The 16,967-nt window shown below is 41.3% G+C and overlaps 1 long non-coding RNA gene across 1 annotated transcript in view; it reads right to left on the bottom strand.

Moving 5' to 3' along the window:
• Positions 1-353: 353 nt before the first annotated feature.
• The window catches only part of LOC149461210 (uncharacterized), a 41,521-nt gene continuing 24,907 nt past the window's right edge, over positions 354-16,967 (bottom strand). The window contains exons 2-3 of the long non-coding RNA XR_016312917.1: positions 2,186-2,242; positions 354-1,985 (exon numbers count right to left, since the gene is read on the bottom strand). This is a non-coding gene — a long non-coding RNA (uncharacterized LOC149461210). The remainder of the gene's footprint in view (positions 1,986-2,185; positions 2,243-16,967) is intronic.

Below are 16,967 nucleotides of genomic sequence, written 5' to 3'. Positions count from 1 at the left end.
AAAAGGGAGAGGCAAAATCAGGCAGTGTATTAACGCCAAAAGAGTTATTAAGCCACTGACTATGTCAAGTTTCTATTGCCGATACTCTGTTGTACTTCTAAAGAATTCCTGCATACATGCCTTCATGCCCTTAATTTCTACTTCAATGGCCTTTATTATCCTCTAACATTTCACAATGTTCTGTTTGAGCTTGGTGGGACCTCTCACTCTGTTGTTGGTCATAATAAGCTGTTCTCGGTTAATATTTCTTGTGCAAAATATATTGCACCCATGTTGTATGTCACTTGGTGGAGTGGTAGAACCCAAATTGAACTTTGTGTTTAAATTATTATTTTTTTTTCCCCAAAAAAGATTTTTATTAGAAGAAAGCAGACATAACAATACATATACAGACATGAATCCAAAATCGGACATATTACTGTGTGTCATCTCCCGTGTCGCAGACGGGTCAAAGCCTAACAGGCAATACAAAACATAACGTTGTAAAACATTTTGTCAAAATAATATTACAATCCAGGAAATGTAACACAAATAAGAAATGAGTAAGGAGATATATTATCTTTTGACCTTTGAGCAGGGTTTTCTGTCAGGGAAGTGTGAAGTGTGTGATATCGAATATAAATAGCACCTATTAAAGCCTTACATCTGTGTCACATGTCCAAGAATTAGATGTATAAGTGTTATGAAGCGTAATACATCTGTTTGAGGTACAGCATTCTGTATTGGTTATGATACGAAGATAAAAGTAGAACAGTAACGTAAGTATATAGAAAGGGAGAAGGAGGAGAGCGAGAGAGAGAAAGCGATAGAAAAAAAATAAAAAGGGGGGGGGGGGAGGTAGGGCTTATGATATGGTAAAACGGACAAAAGGAGTGTATGCTTATGGGTAGGTGGCTCACAACATGTGAGGCGCGCCACAATAAAAATATCAGCATATAGTTGAAGCCATGGTGCGTATCAAGTCAGTCAACCGGGTAATAGTTAAATTATAATCTTTTGTTTGGAACTTGCAGATGCTGACAGAAGGTTGACTACCTCAACTCTGGCATTAGGCTGCGGTTCTAGAAACTAGCTGAAGTTGTCATCATTCTTGTCAGATGCAGTGAAGCCTAGATCAGGAACATCTGCTGGTTTAGAATAGAGAAGGAGGGTTCTCTACCAATGCCACATTTTCTGCATGTGTGATCTTCATATGGAGTTGCTGACCATCTGATCGTTACCTCTTCATGTTAGGGTTAGTGGACATCTGCTTGACACTTGAGCTTTCCTGCTGTTCTGTTTGGTCTTGATAAAGGCATCTTCTTGAAACTGGCACTGCTATCACTTGAGCGTTCCTCAACACAAGGCACAAAAGTTGGTCTGCAGCCTCATCATCCACTTCTGTACTGCTAGCTATGTAATTGACTTGATTAGGAGTTAAATGCTGTTTTTTTTTCTTTCCTGAGTAGTGGTCCATTCTGACTATTCCTCTTCGTCACTTGCCAAAATGCTGGAAGATTGCGAAAGACAGATCTTTTGGGAGATTTACACGATATTATAACATGTTTACTCTTTTGACTTTAGCATTCTCAGAGGTTTAGACTAACCTTACTTTTGATTCTTCCAGATGAGCGAGACTTCGCAGGCGACCTGCTGATTCCAGGATTGATTTCTGCTGGGACAGCATTGTCATTGGGGCATGATGGAAAAAACATAAATACTTTTAAGTTGTTGAGTATTTCCGGATGCAGATGTAAAAATACCACCTATTGTTTATGATAAACTTGGTTTTAACAATCCCATCCTTCCTGTAAGTTTTTTGGGGAAAGCATCCTTCAACTACAATAGAATCACTAAGTTGTGCATAGTTAGGAGAAATGTGAAGTATGTTTGCTTGGACAGGAGTAAGTACCAGCACAATAATGAAGTATAGAACTTGCTTTGGGAATTTGCCATTCTGAGATGTTTTTCCCCTTTGTTTTTTCTGAGATGATTATTTCGGGTGCCTACAAAGGAAAGAAATGGAAAACGGTAGACGCATATTTGAAGCAAACTATTTACAATGTACGTGAGAGAGCATTTAAAAACACAAGGTTTAGGATTGGAAGGAAGTAAGATGTAATATCTATTGGAAACAATAAAAACATTTTAGTAACAAAATATGAACATGTGCATATGTAGGTTTGATTAATAAATACATACTTACATTTGACCATGTATACTTTAAGAATGCAGCAAGTGACTTCTCTTCCATGTTTTCATACTGTTGAAAAGGAAATAATAAAATGCTTAGAGAGCAGATAAACCATTTCAAGCACATTTAAGAACAAGAGCATTTTTGTTTTAATGATTGAATTGAAATGTATGTTGACAGTAAAGAGAACAAAAACCAAATGTAATACATTGCATGTATATACAGTAACTACTTCTGATGTTGAAAAGTCTGCCTCAAAGTTTGATGTTTGGAGCTGTAAAAAAATGTAAAAATCTTGGAAAGATTAAATGTAGTTTGGGCTTATTTAGTTTTCCCATTCTAAACCATACCAAACAACTGCACATCAAACATGTTGGGGCACATTTCAAAGTCCAAACAAAAAGGGAGGAGTGAACATTTAGGGCACTTTGGATAAACAAGCATGAGCCATGTGTGCAACAAGCAGAAAAGAATACTGCAGAAGTATACAGCTAAAAATAGGTATAAATATGCAGAAATGAGCTGTACATGTTCCATAATACAGGAAAAAACGTGTCATAAGCAAAGCATGAACCAGAAATGATGCCATGTGTTCCAAAAGTAAGGAGAAACTTGCCAGAAGCAAAATATGACACTATATAGCCGCTAAGGCAAGTTAGGCTGTTCAAAGGATTAAAACTGGAGTCTAGGATCTTCTGTGTGCTTTTTGGGGCCCACGTTGGTGCACTACAAGAATTCAGGTCTCCTTAGATGCAGTAAGTGGACATTCCTTAAAAGATTAATGCAAGAACAAGTACTACTCCTTTAAGCAATATCCAACTTGGGCAGTACCCCTTTAAAACACAAGCTGAGTTGAAGACTTTACACAGGTTTGGGGAGTGGGTAGAAGCACTTGTTGGTAAAGGCTGATCCCTTTTTAGGCCACAGTAGCAAATGGCAACAATGGAAAATGTCCCTTGATGATAGTGGGCCAAATGCAAGGGAAGCAGTGATGTGGCTTGGCCTTCAGAGCGATGACACTGCAGTAGGCTCTGATGACTGGATTATGCTGAAGATATGTTTGCTAATAGGCCGGGTGAACTAGGCCTCAACATGTGTAGCTTGTGAACAATGTCAGTAACTAGATAGAGAATGCCAGTGACAACTTAATTGGCTGGAGAATGGGACTCTCTCACCTGATCTGTGGCATCATTCAGGTCACTGGCGATCTCTCTGTAAATGGGGGGCCCCCCACTGGTCCTGTGGTCCCTCATGCAGAGTTTGTTCATGACAGCAGCACTGCGGGTCACAGGCTGATAGGGTAGTTCTCCAGACTCTTTGGCAATATCTGTGATCAGTTATTCTTCCTCTCTCTGTGGCCTGGTCCAGTCCTCTGGCGTCCCTCACAGCCTTCTCACCCTCCTTCCAACTCTCTCCCAGCTCCCTTTCTGTCCCCGGGTTCTCGGGCTTCTACACCCACACGCCGGCTCCCTGGGAAATGTAGTCTAATTTCCTGCCTTCCAGCAAAGTCCTGCAATTCAGCATACAAAATCCATAGAACTTTTTTTTGACACTTTGTTTGGTGAATGAGTAGGGGTACTACATATTCTTCCAGATACTGATAAGCTCCCACCTGTAGAACCCTACAACCACCTCCCAGGGTGGTGGGGAAGAGGCCCTTGTCCCCATCAATACCAGGACAAAGTGCTTTGGGGAACCATCCTGCCCCAAAGCATCTCCCCATGTTGAGGGCATGTGGCCTGGTCTGGTTCAGGAAGAAGGGGGGCTTGCTCGTCTCCCCTCTTTCCTGTCAGCTGGGCTGCATGCTTGGATAAGTGTCTGGTAAAGATTTTGGGGGAACCCCACTGCACTTTAATATGTTGGCACGGGGTTCCACTTAAAATCCATACCAGACTTAATGGCCTGGTATACATTTTGGGGGGGACCCCACACCATTAAAAAAAAAAAAGAAAACAATGCTGGCAATTGTTTTGTTTATATTCTGCTGTCAGCCGGGAATCCTGCTAACAGCAGATGAGTAATGGTTGTTAAGCACTCGCCGGCCACCCACAGTAAAAGTAATGTGGGCATGCGGTATGTGCAGGCACAGCGGTATACTTGTACATCGCTCTTTCTGTACTGACACTAGGGGGCACTGCATGCCTGCACCCCACAATTAGGATCCCAGTAATCTGGACCCAGTGATCATGTGATCATCATGCAATCACATGATCACAATGTCCACAAAGCTATAATGAATCAATGTGATTTTTAACAGCTTTGCTTCCATTATTACTGAGCTGTGATTGTCCCACAACTAGTACATGGTACTTAGGCCAATCACAGCACCCTGTACCATGTGATTAGCTGTAGCCAATCACAGATCACTAGTACTAGTATTCTGAACGGTCATGGACGTTACCCATTCATGGCAGCATTGCCGATGCAATCTATTTCATTGCACCAGCAATCAAAGTTTAAGTAAAAAAATCAAAAACAAAAAAATCCCTGATCACCCCCTCCCCCAGAGTAGTTCAATGTTACTATAACCCATTGAAATGTTATTTGCAATACATTAAAATGTACATTAGATGGCGATGGCCAGCTATGTTGGGTTGCTCACATTGATAGAACAGCCCTCTGGATCTTGTATTTCTGAATAGCAGAAACTGGCTGATAAGTAGAAGGTCTAGGACTACATTTCCCAGGAGAGGTAGCATGTGGGTGGGGTATATAATTATAAAAAGCCCAGGCGATTGGCCAGGAGAGTGCAGAGGGAGATTGAAGGAGAAGGTGGTGTGCTGTCAGCTGAAGTGCTGAACTAGGCCGCGGAGCCCAGATTGGAGATAGAGAGAGCGGAAAGAAATCACTGACTGCCCAGCCCACTACACTGCCAAGCAGGCCACTCTGACAGCAGGAGAAAGAGTGGAACTCCAAGTCTGAACCAGAGGACCCGTGGACTGTCTCTATCCATCGGAAAGATGAATCGCCGCAATCCACCAAACCGCATTGATCGGGTGAGAGAGACCCATGCATCCACTAAAAAAAGTGAACATTAATAGTTCGCTACCTCAGATATCTGCATGCACTTAGTTGTGAACATTACGTACAGCGCCTCAGTTTGCAGCCTAGTTTTCCCAGAGCCATTGTTGGCATATATCAGCAGTACAGTTATTGTTTAAGCTGACAGCAGGACATACAGTTATAGACCAGGATACAGCAGTTCAGGAATCCTACTACTGTTCACCTTTTTGCCTTTGACATTCAGAGGGAGTTGTCTTTGTCCATAGACAGTTATGTCAATTGTTGCTATTTACTACTTCAAGCTCAATTCAGGGTTAGAGCTCTTAAAGGGAACCTTGCACTAATTCTTTACCATCACTCAGGGAAGTGTTGAATGCTCTCTTTTTCCTTTGTTCCTCAGGGTGGTTACATCAGAGATAGTAATCATCCCTCCCTTGATGCAACTTCACACCGATTGGACCCCAACAGGTGCACAGAAGACGTTATAGAGCTCTTAAAGGGGACACTGCCAATTAAAACTGATAATTCTCTTTATTTCACATTTAATCATTGTTATCTTGTTCTGAGGACCCAGGGGGATTCTACAGTCCCCTCAGACTGGAGGCAGTGGATTATTTCTGAAAGCGAGCCTGCTAACAGATACTGTTGTTTTATTGTGAATGTTGTTACTTTTGCTCACAGTTGTCAAGAGTGATCAGAATTGCTGCCAATACCAGAGTTTTGTTATTCTTGACTCTTACCTCCAAATCCAATATAAACTTCATTTTGGTTTATACTACTCTGTGTGTGAGTCCATTCTACAAGTGTGATTTATCTGGGTCACCAGGGCATGGTGGTGTCAGCAGAGGTTGGGCTTTCAACAAGAGGTCCAGATTGACAGGGAACACAAAAATTACTCAGCAATCCCTAAGAGGTTAGTGCTACGTTACTATGGTAACATTTCACTACTCTGATGAAAGTATTTAAAAAAAAAAATAATAAAACAAAATTGTGTTAAATACATAGAAAAAGAATTAAAATATTGAATAAAAAATTATTTTTTTTTTTTTAACACGCTGTCACCGCTTACTGTCCCTGGTCACATGAGCGCTGACCCCCCTGTCATTCACTGCAGGAGCAGTTCATCCATGGGTCCCAGCCAATGATTTTTGCCGGAGACTCTTTTTGGTCCAGGGAGAGAAGATAGAACACCATACTGTAAGCAAAAACAGCACATTTTACACACATACAGTCAGGTCCATAAATATTGGGACATCAACACAATTCTAACATTTTTGGCTCTATACACCACCACAATGGATTTGAAATGAAATGAACAAGATGTGCTTTAACTGCAGACTATCAGCTTTAATTTGAGGGTATTCACATCCAAATCAGGTGAACGGTGTAGGAATTACAACAGTTTGCATATGTGCCTCCCATTTGTTAAGGGACCAAAAGTAATGGGACAATTGGCTTCTCAGCTGTTCCATAGCCAGGTGTGTGTTATTCCCTCATTATCCTAATTACAATGAGCAGATAAAAGGTCCAGAGTTCATTTCAAGTGTGCTATTTGCATTTGGAATCTGTTGCTGTCAACTCTCAAGATGAGATCCAAAGAGCTGTCACTATCAGTGAAGCAAGCCATCATTAGGCTGAAAAAACAAAACAAACCCATCAGAGAGAGAGCAAAAACATTAGGCGTGGCCAAAACAACTGTTTGGAACATTCTTAAAAAGAAGGAACGCACCGGTGAGCTCAGCAACACCAAAAGACCCGGAGGACCACGGAAAACAACTGTGGTGGATGACCGAAGAATTTTTTCCCTGGTGAAGAAAACACCCTTCACAACAGTTGGCCAGATCAAGAACACTCTCCAGGAGGTAGGTGTATCTGTGTCAAAGTCAACAATCAAGAGAAGACTTCACCAGAGTGAATACAGAGGGTTCACCACAAGATGTAAACCATTGGTGAGCCTCAAAAACAGGAAGGCCAGATTAGAGTTTGCCAAACGACATCTAAAAAAGCCTTCACAGTTCTGGAACAACATCCTATGGACAGATGAGACCAAGATCAACTTGTACCAGAGTGATGGGAAGAGAAGAGAATGGAGAAGGAAAGGAACTGCTCATGATCCTAAGCATACCACCTCATCAGTGAAGCATGGTGGTGGTAGTGTCATGGCGTGGGCATGTATGGCTGCCAATGGAACTGGTTCTCTTGTATTTATTGATGATGTGACTGCTGACAAAAGCAGCAGGATGAATTCTGAAGTGTTTCGGGCAATATTATCTGCTCATATTCAGCCAAATGCTTCAGAACTCATTGGATGCCGCTTCACAGTGCAGATGGACAATGACCCAAAGCAGACTGCAAAAGCAACCAAAGAGTTTTTTAAGGGAAAGAAGTGGAATGTTATGCAATGGCCAAGTCAATCACCTGACCTGAATCCTATTGAGCATGCATTTCACTTGCTGAAGACAAAACTGAAGGGAAAATGCCCCAAGAACAAGCAGGAACTAAAGACAGTTGCAGTAGAGGCCTGGCAGAGCATCCCCAGGGATGAAACCCAGCATCTGGTGATGTCTATGCGTTCCAGACTTCAGGCTGTAATCGACTGCAAAGGATTTGCAACCAAGTATTAAAAAGTGAAAGTTTGATTTATGATTATTCTGTCCCATTACTTTTGGTCCCTTAACAAGTAGGAGGCACATATGCAAACTGTTGTAATTCCTACACCGTTCACCTGATTTGGATGTAAATACCCTCAAATTAATGCTGACAGTCTGAAGTTAAAGCACATCTTGTTCATTTCATTTCAAATCCATTGTGGTGGTGTATAGAGCCAAAAATGTTAAAATTGTGTCGATGTCCCAATATTTATGGACCTGACTGTACATTAGATTAGCACATTTAACCCTTTGATCACCCCTATTCACCCTTTGATCACTCAGCCAGTGCCATTAATACAGTGTCAGCATATAGAATTTTTCACTGATCACTGTATTACTGCCACTAGCAACATCGGATAGTATTAGGGTAATTTAGAGCCCCTCTCAGCCAGGGTCAGCTACCGTTAGATTGCCTGCACACTATCACACTCATGCTATAGGTCAGTGGTCTCCAAACTGTGACCTGGGGGCTGGATGTGGCCCTTTGCTTACTTTTATCTCGCCCCCTTTGTCCACTTTTGCTCCCACTGATACAACACATTATTCCTTTCCTCCCACCAATTACTGCTACTGACATCAACAATGAGGCACTATTCCTACCACTGACACCATTGATGGGGCACTATTTCCCCCCACTGACACAATAGCACACCATTCCTCGAACTGACACCAATGATGGGGCACCATTCCTCAAACTGACACCAATGATGTGGCACTATTCCTCCCACTTACACCAATGAAGGGGCACTATTCCTCCCCGTAATACCAAAAACTCCCACTGATGCCGGGACAATTTCTACTCCCAAAGGCCACATTCTGGCCCCCCCGAAAGTCTGGTGGACAGTAAACTGCCCTATGTTTAGAAAGTTTGGAGACCCCTGTTATAGGTCACTGATCACTGCCATTACTAGTATAGTGATTGTGCGGACCAATATATTGATCACGAACAGAACTATACAAGTGTCTTCTTAGTATAGCATCCCCAAAAATGCAGTGCTAGTAGGATCAGCCCCGTTTACTGCCAGCACTAACATTGAGCTCCACCCCCACTCCCAGCAAGAAGTACAGTGTCAGTAAAATTTCTGATCACTGCCACCTGTGATACATTGCACATAACACCACAGCGTTAGCAGAATCAGACCTACTCTCTTCTAGAACTAGCAGGAAAATTTTATTTCTAGCTGTTCCAGCGGTCCCTGACAGCCAGAAGCTCTTTTTCCCGTGAGTCCCATTAGGTACTGTACCTACAAATTTAGTGGTCAAAATGTCCAAAGAAAGAGGCCTACAGGATCCATAATATGTCAGATGAGAGTGAAGAGGAGTCCTCACTAACAGAATCCACCTCCGAATAGAAACCTGTAGAGAGCAGCGGAAGCCGAACAGGTATCTTGGACAATGGAGAAGAGGTCCCTGTTAAGATCAGGTGTACTCAACCCCATGTAGCTGAGGTGCTAGGATTGCATGACTTATCTGATATGCTGCAGGGTCCAAGTACTAGCGCTGCACTAACTTTTGGTGAACTGGCAGGCACCAGTAGCCTAGTACATCCTGGCATTTTACACACCAGCACTGCAGTATCACTTGGTGACATGGAGAGTCCCATAAGTCCATAGGTGCAGCACCTATACTTCCCCCAGTCACTGCCCAACCTGGAATTCAGGGGGCCTGGGGTGGTCAGTGGACGGATAGCTCCTATGCTTCGCCATATATTCTTTTCACTTTTTTTGGCAGAGATTTCTTCATTCACACCGATCAATGTGATTTGGTGGAATCTGTCATGTCCTTTTTTACATTACATGTATGCCCAACAGTAGAAGTGGTTGGATGCAAGGTGGTATATTTTAATGGTGGGCATACCATACACTTTTTCTGACAGAGATTTCTACATCCACAACTACAGGATGCATGAAAAAAAAAGAACATTACATATATGCCCAACAAGGACCAGCGATGTACCGGTACATCACTAGACTTTGAGTGGTGACACCAAGATGATGCCTGCATTTGCAGGCATCATCCTGGTATAGTTTTTTTTTCTGTCAACTTTCATGTAAAAGCAATTTTAGCCTCTAATTAGCTGCTGGATTGCATTTACAAGCAGTGAGAGGGAACATCCCCACTCCCGCCACTTTTCACAACTTTCTTGGGCTCTAAGGCATGTCATGTTTGGTATCTATTTGGTCAGCATAGCATGATGTTTTACATTTTATCAAACCATTTGGCAGTATATTTTGTTTTTGTGCACTAAATTTCAAAAAATGTAAAAAAAATTTGCTTTTGAAAAACTGCTGCACAAATACTGCGTGACATAAACAATAGCAACACCCACAATTTTATTCTCTTGGGCCTCTGCTTTAAAAAGTATATATAACGTTTGGGGGTTCAAAGTAAATTTCTAGAAAAAAAATACTGCTTTTTCTTGTAAAAAAAAAGGTCAGAAAAGGCTTGGTGTTGTCAGAGCCTGGGTTCGAACTTGGGCCTTCTGCGGTGAGAGGCAATGTTTCTTCTTGCTGAGCCACCTGCAATGCTGGACAGCTCCTTTGACAATTACTTGGATGATCCTACCTTTACCTTGTTTATCTTGAACCTTGAACCCCTTGCTCCTCCCATGACCTTCCTGATAAAAGCCATGTCTCTGCATTTCATGTTTGCCAGATTATTGTGCCTTCTCCAGTCACTATCCCACTTGTCTCTCCTGCTACCATCTATATCTTCGCTACCGACCTTTGGCTTGTTCCTGGACTATGATTCTGCCTCATCCACATCTACTACCATTTGTGACCGACCCTTGGCTTGTTGACTGACTCCGCTTCTGCTTGATCCCTAACCTGTTCAATCTGCTATTGGATTCCTGGCTTGCTCATTCCCTGGTGGGGTGATCCTGAGATCTGCGATCTGGTACTAACACGCAGCCAAATCCATCTCCACCATTAGGAGCTCTGGTGAAAACCGGTTAGTGCTTAGACCCCGCACCTCAGGTGAGCCTATGTAATTTCCCAGGGTGACCTGCTGTGTACCTATCCTGCTGGTTTCAGGTAAGCCTTAACACTGCTATAGCAACTGGTCTCTGAACCTGACCCAGACCGTGACAGGTGTTCAAGTGGTTAGAAGAATGGGTGATGTGTGGCAGGAGCTTCTAATATTGGGCATACAATGCCCGAACAGTTCAAACACCCCCCCCAAATGACCCATTTTTGGAAAGTAGATACCCCAAGGTATTTGCTGAGAGGCATGTTGAGTGCATGGAAGATTCTATTTTTTGCCACAAGTATTTGGAAAATGACAATATTTTTTATACACAAAGTTGCCACTTTAAGATATTTCTCACACATGCCATGGGTATATGTAGAATTATACCCCAAACACATTCTGCTACTTCTCGCGAGTATGGGGATACCACATATGAGAGACTTTTTGGCAGCCTAGCCATGTACAGGCCCCCAAAGTCCAATGACCACCTTTAGTCTTTTAAAGAACGTGATATCCTCAGTACACTTATTTTTATTTATTCATTGCAGGTACATATAAAGTGTTGTCAATTTACGCAGCGCTTTACTTACAGTATATTGTACATTCACATCAGTCCCTAACCCTCAATGAACATGCAATCTAAAGCCCCTAACCCACATTCATAAATATACTAAGGCCAATTTAGACAGGAGCCAATTAGCACACCAGCAGCATGTCTTTGGAGTGTGGGAGGAATCGGAGTACCCAGAAGAAATGCACAGGGAGAACATGCAAACTCCAGCTAGGTAGTGCTGTGGGTGGGATTTGAATCGACAACCCTAGTGCTGCTAGGTGGTAGTGCTAATCACTGTCACTGTGCTGCCTGCTTCCTGACTATTGTACCTATCAGAGGTCCTGAAATGCCAGGAAAATACAAACACCCCCCAAATGACCCTTTTTTTGAAAAGTAGACACCCCAAGGTGTTTGCTAAGAAGCATGGTGAGTATTTTGCAGATCTCACTTGTTGCCACATGTTTTTGGAAAATGAAGAAAGAAAACAAAAATTTATTTTTTCTTTACTTTTTTTTATTTTTCAAAACCTTGTGACAAGAAATTATATCTGCAAAATACTCACCATGCCTTTTTATCAAATTCCTTAGGGTATCTACTTTGAAAAAGGGATCAAGGGGGGGGGGGGGGGTGAGGATATACTATATGCCCTTTGAAAGCCTGAAGGTGGTAATTGCATTTTGGGGACCTGTACATGTCTAGGCTACCAAAAAGTCTCTCATGTGGTATCCCAACTTGGGATACTCAGAGAAGTAGAAGAATGTGTTTTAGGATGTTATTTCATTCATATATACATTTGGCAAGAGTGAGCAATATATCATTTAAATGACAACTTTGTGTAAAAAAATGTTTTGTGATTTTCAAGAGACTCATGACATAAAAACTTTTTCCATAGACTCAACATGCCTCTCAGAAAATAGGGTGTCTACTTCCCAAAAAGGGGTCATCCGGGGAAGGGGGGTAGGGGGTTATGCTATCCTGGCATTTCAAGGCCTCTGAAACTGTGAGAGGTAGTGAGGAAGTGAAATTGGGAAATTATGCCCTTTGAAAGCCTGTCGGTGGTCATTGCTTTTTGGGCCCCATACGCAAATAGGCTCCCAAAAAGTCTCACACATGTGGTATCCCCATGCTCAGTAGAAGTAGCAGATTAGTACAGAGCAGTACAAAGAAAAGTGCAATTAACAGTATGCAGTGCAGGGCAGTAAGAAATGGCAGTGCAGAGCTGTGGAGTGTATGGTATATAGCAGTAAGAAAGCTCAGGGCAAAGAGCAGTATGGAACAGCAGGGCAGTCAGTGAGCAGAAAACAGTGGCAGGGCATTCAGTGAGCAGTATGTAGTAGCAGGTGCAGGTGGAGAATACTGTATATACACCCACAGGCCACTTTACTAGGTACACCTGTTCAATTGCTTGGTAACACAAATTGCTAATCGGCTAATTTTGCTTTCCTTTGAATCACTTAATTAATATTTAGTTGTATAAGCACTGTTTCTGAGAACTGCTGTACATCTGTGTTGCATGGAGTCAATCAACTTCTGGCACCTGTGAACAGGTATTCCAACCCAGGATGATTGGACTACATTCCACAGTTCTTCTCTATTTCTTGGTTTTGCCTCATAAACTGCATTTTTGATGTCACCCCACAAGTTTTCTATTGGATTAAGATCCGGGGATTGGGATGGCCATGCCATAACGTCAATCTTGTTGGTCTGGAACCAAGATGTTACACGTTTACTGGTGTGTTTGGGGTCGTTGTCTTGTTGGAACACCCATTTCAAGGGCATTTCCTCTTCAGCATAAGGCAGCATGACCTCTTCAAGTATTCTGATGTATTCAAACTGATCCATGATCCCTGGTATGCGATAAATAGGCCCAACACCGTAGTATGAGAAACATCCCCATATCATGATGCTTGCGCAACCATGCTTCACTGTCTTCACAGTGTACTGTGGCTTGAATTCAGTGTTTGGGGGTCGTCTGACAAACTGTCTCCGGCCACTAGACCCAAAAAGAACAACCTTGCTTTCATCAGTCCACAAAATGTTGCGCCATTTCTCTTTAGGCCAGTCAATGTGCTCTTTGGCAAATTGTAACCTCTTCAGCACATGTCTTTTTTTCAACAGTGGGACTTTGCGGGGGCTTCTTGCAGATAGCTTGGCTTCACATAGGCGTCTTCTAATTGTAACAGTACTCACAGGTAACTTTACACCTTCTTTGATCTTCCTGGAGCTGATTGTTGGCTGAGTCCTTGCCATTTTGGCTATTCTTCTATCCATTCGAATGGTAGTTTTTTGCTTTCTTCCACGTTTTTCAGGTTTAGAGCATTTGCTATCATTTTAGCTGAGCAGCCTATCATTTTCTGCACTTCTTTATATGTTTTCCCCTCTCCAATCAACTTTTTAATCAAGGTACGCTGTTCTTCTGAACAATGTCTGGAACGACCCATTTTCCTCAGAATTTCAGAGAGAAATGCACTGTAACCAGCATGTACAACATTTGCTGCCTTCCTTCCTTAAATAAGGGCAATAATTGCCACCTGTTTTTCAAAGAATGAATGACCTCACTAATAGAACTCCACACTGCTATTATATTGAACATGCCCCTTTCAATTAGTGATTCAATTACACAGAATCAGCAGCATGCATGTCATGACTGTTGGGTGTGTTGGATTTCTGTTACTCTACTACACCTGCTAGTAAATTATTTGCCATGTAGAAATATCATTTCTGACTGGTTTGGTTGTGCCTATTTAGTTATATACCTCATCCTTCCCCCATTCACCCCCCCCCCCCCTCTTCTTTCTTTTTTTTTTTTTTTTTTTTTTTCCTCTCTCCCCCTCTCTCTCTCTCTCTCTCTCTCTCTCTCTTCCTCTGTATTCGTCCCCTACGTCCCTCCTCGCCCCACTATGATATTTTTCCTCATACTCTTCCTCCATTCCCTTGCTCGTCTCATTCCCATCTCTTCTTTCTCTCTCTTTCACCTCTTTACCATATTCTAACTAACTATATTTTTCATAAGGTACAGAGTACTTACAGACACACAGGTGTAACAATACTCCTCAAATCTAATCTATAATGTTCAGGTACGGAATCCTAAGACATATATGCCTTGAGTTGACACGACTGTTGTTATATACCTCACTGTCCTGTTTCTTTAGATCTCCCTACACAAGGACTATTGTACCCCGTATTTCTATAAATTACATACTGCTAACATCATTGCTATGGGTATATACTATGCCTTCCCCTTAGGACTGTATTTCAGGTTGAGCTACGATTTACTTATATGTCCTGATCCCGTCTGCGTTACGGGAGAACATGCTTAAAGACTTGCGCGGACTGCGATCTGTATTTGTTTATGACTTGTTATGCCTTTCATATCTCAATAAAAAATTTCTTGGAAAAAAAAAAAAAAAAAAAAGAAATATCATTTCTACCAAAAACAGTGATTGATCAGGTTAGTGATGTCCAGGGTGGATAAAAATCAATGATTTTTTAAAAAAATTTAAAAAATCCGATTTAAATCAACAAAATCCGATTTAAATCAAAAAAATTAAATTTTTTTGATTAAAATGCTTTTTGAGGAAAATATATTACCATCCAAAGGTTATTCCATCATGAAAGAAAGATTAGTTTTTTTAATTATGTAGAATAAGGCTGTATATGTTTATTTTTTTTGGTAAATAAATGCCATTAATCCATTCACAATGTCATGCTCTTCCAGAGGTTTTTGTAAGATTATTGGGCAGTTTCTCTGCCTACAAGATATTATCACAGATGCTTGGTTTACTTTTGCAGTTCTCAAAACTGAATTTGACTCAGCGGAGATCACATGCCTCTTCTTCACAGCAAAAATGTTATAACATGAACAGAGTTAAGAAAAAGACCTTAATCCTAACTTCTACAAACCTATGAATACAGAATCAACCCCTTCAGTGCTAAATTTCAAGAAGTTCAGTGAATAGAATAGAAACAATATTTTTCTGATTGTTTTGAGTGGAATAGATCTGCACAAGAAGAATGTGAAACTAAGTGTGAGGAGGAAGGGGCTGACAGTCTAAGTTTCTTAAAATATATATATTTTGTTTAGCCAAAGTAGTTACCAAACATGGATGTTTGTTTAAGCAAATCACATATGCTGGAATGTTATTGTTTCAGTTGAATAAATCTATTTAAATTGTTATTATTAAGGTAATGATTATTTTTCTCCTTCCTAAGTACAACAGAAAAGTTGTCTAAATATGAATGATTAACCTATTAAACTGAGGATAAAAAAACTAATATGAAAAGTTATTCTAAAAATCTTCATCTACTTGTATATTAAAGTTATACCAGCAAGAATTAGTCTTTATGTAGAAAACTATGAGTTAAATCAAGCCTTACTGACTAGTCATTTAAATCGTGATTTAAATCAGTTTGATTTAAATCAAATCCACCCTGGTGATGTCTGACTGCTATTATTTTGAATACAACTGTATATATGAAGAGAGATTCTGTCCTGGATGCAATTGATTTGTTGTATGTCTCTTGGTGGATCATTTAACTCTAGTTCAGGTTTTCCTAGACTGAGCAAGTTCAGGTGAGGTTAAGTCCCCATTTGCACTAGTGTGTTTTCTGATGCAGTTGCTACCGCACAGCACTGCATGTGAATGGAAAAAACAATTTTCCCTATGGTGCTCATTCACATTGATGCAATGCAGCGGCAACATATTTTTTTAAAAGATGTAGGAGCTTCTTTGGTGTAGTTTCAGAGTGATTTCAGCCCTATAGACATAGACGTCAATAGGAGAGCAGTTTTAGTGTGCCTTTGCAAAGTACAGTTGTGGCCAAAATTATTCAACCCCCAATGCTGTAAAGGGGTTTAGGGACTATAGTGTACATTTGGAATTGTATTCAGAATCAAATCCTACAAGGACGTTGTAACTACCCAAATGCAACTAAAATGACATCAATTGTTTATGTAATACAGTAGTAAATGGTTCTTATGTGGTTTCTTCATTGCCACAATTATTCAACCCCTTAAAGACTACCACTCTGAAGAACAGAGGTTCATACAGGTGCTTTCCATCAGGTATTGAAAACACCTGTGGATGTCACCGAGCAGCAATCAAGCATAATAAGCACCAATTAGGCAGCTTTAAAATGACTGTGATACTCAGCTCCTTCTAGACATTTACTGGTGTGGTTACAAACATGGTGAAGGCAAGAGAATGGTCCAGGAAGACAAGAGAAGAGGTGATTTCTCTTCACAGGAAGGGCAATGGCTATAAGAAGATTGCAAAGATGTTAAACATACCAAGAGACACCTTAGGAAGCATCATTCGCAAATTCAAGGCAAAGGGCACTGTTGAAACGCTACCTGGTCGTGGCAGAAAGAAGATGCTGACTTCGACTGCTGTGCGCTACCTGAAGCGTAGAGTGGAGAGAAGTCCCCGTGTGACTGCTGAGGAACTGAGAAAAGATTTGTCAGATGTGGGTACAGAAGTTTCAGCCCAGACAATAAGACGCACACTGCGTAATGAAGGCCTCCGTGCCAGAACTCCCAGGCGTACCCCCTTGCTGTCTCCAAAGAATAAGAAGAGTCGACTGCAGTATGCCAAAAGCCATGTGGACAAACCACAAA

Source organism: Staurois parvus, unplaced genomic scaffold (genome assembly GCF_062004578.1).
Source record: "Staurois parvus isolate SC_StPar_1 unplaced genomic scaffold, SC_StPar_1.0 ptg000207l, whole genome shotgun sequence".
Taxonomy (NCBI): Eukaryota; Metazoa; Chordata; class Amphibia; order Anura; family Ranidae; genus Staurois; species Staurois parvus.
This window is presented reverse-complemented; position numbering and strand designations above follow the sequence as displayed.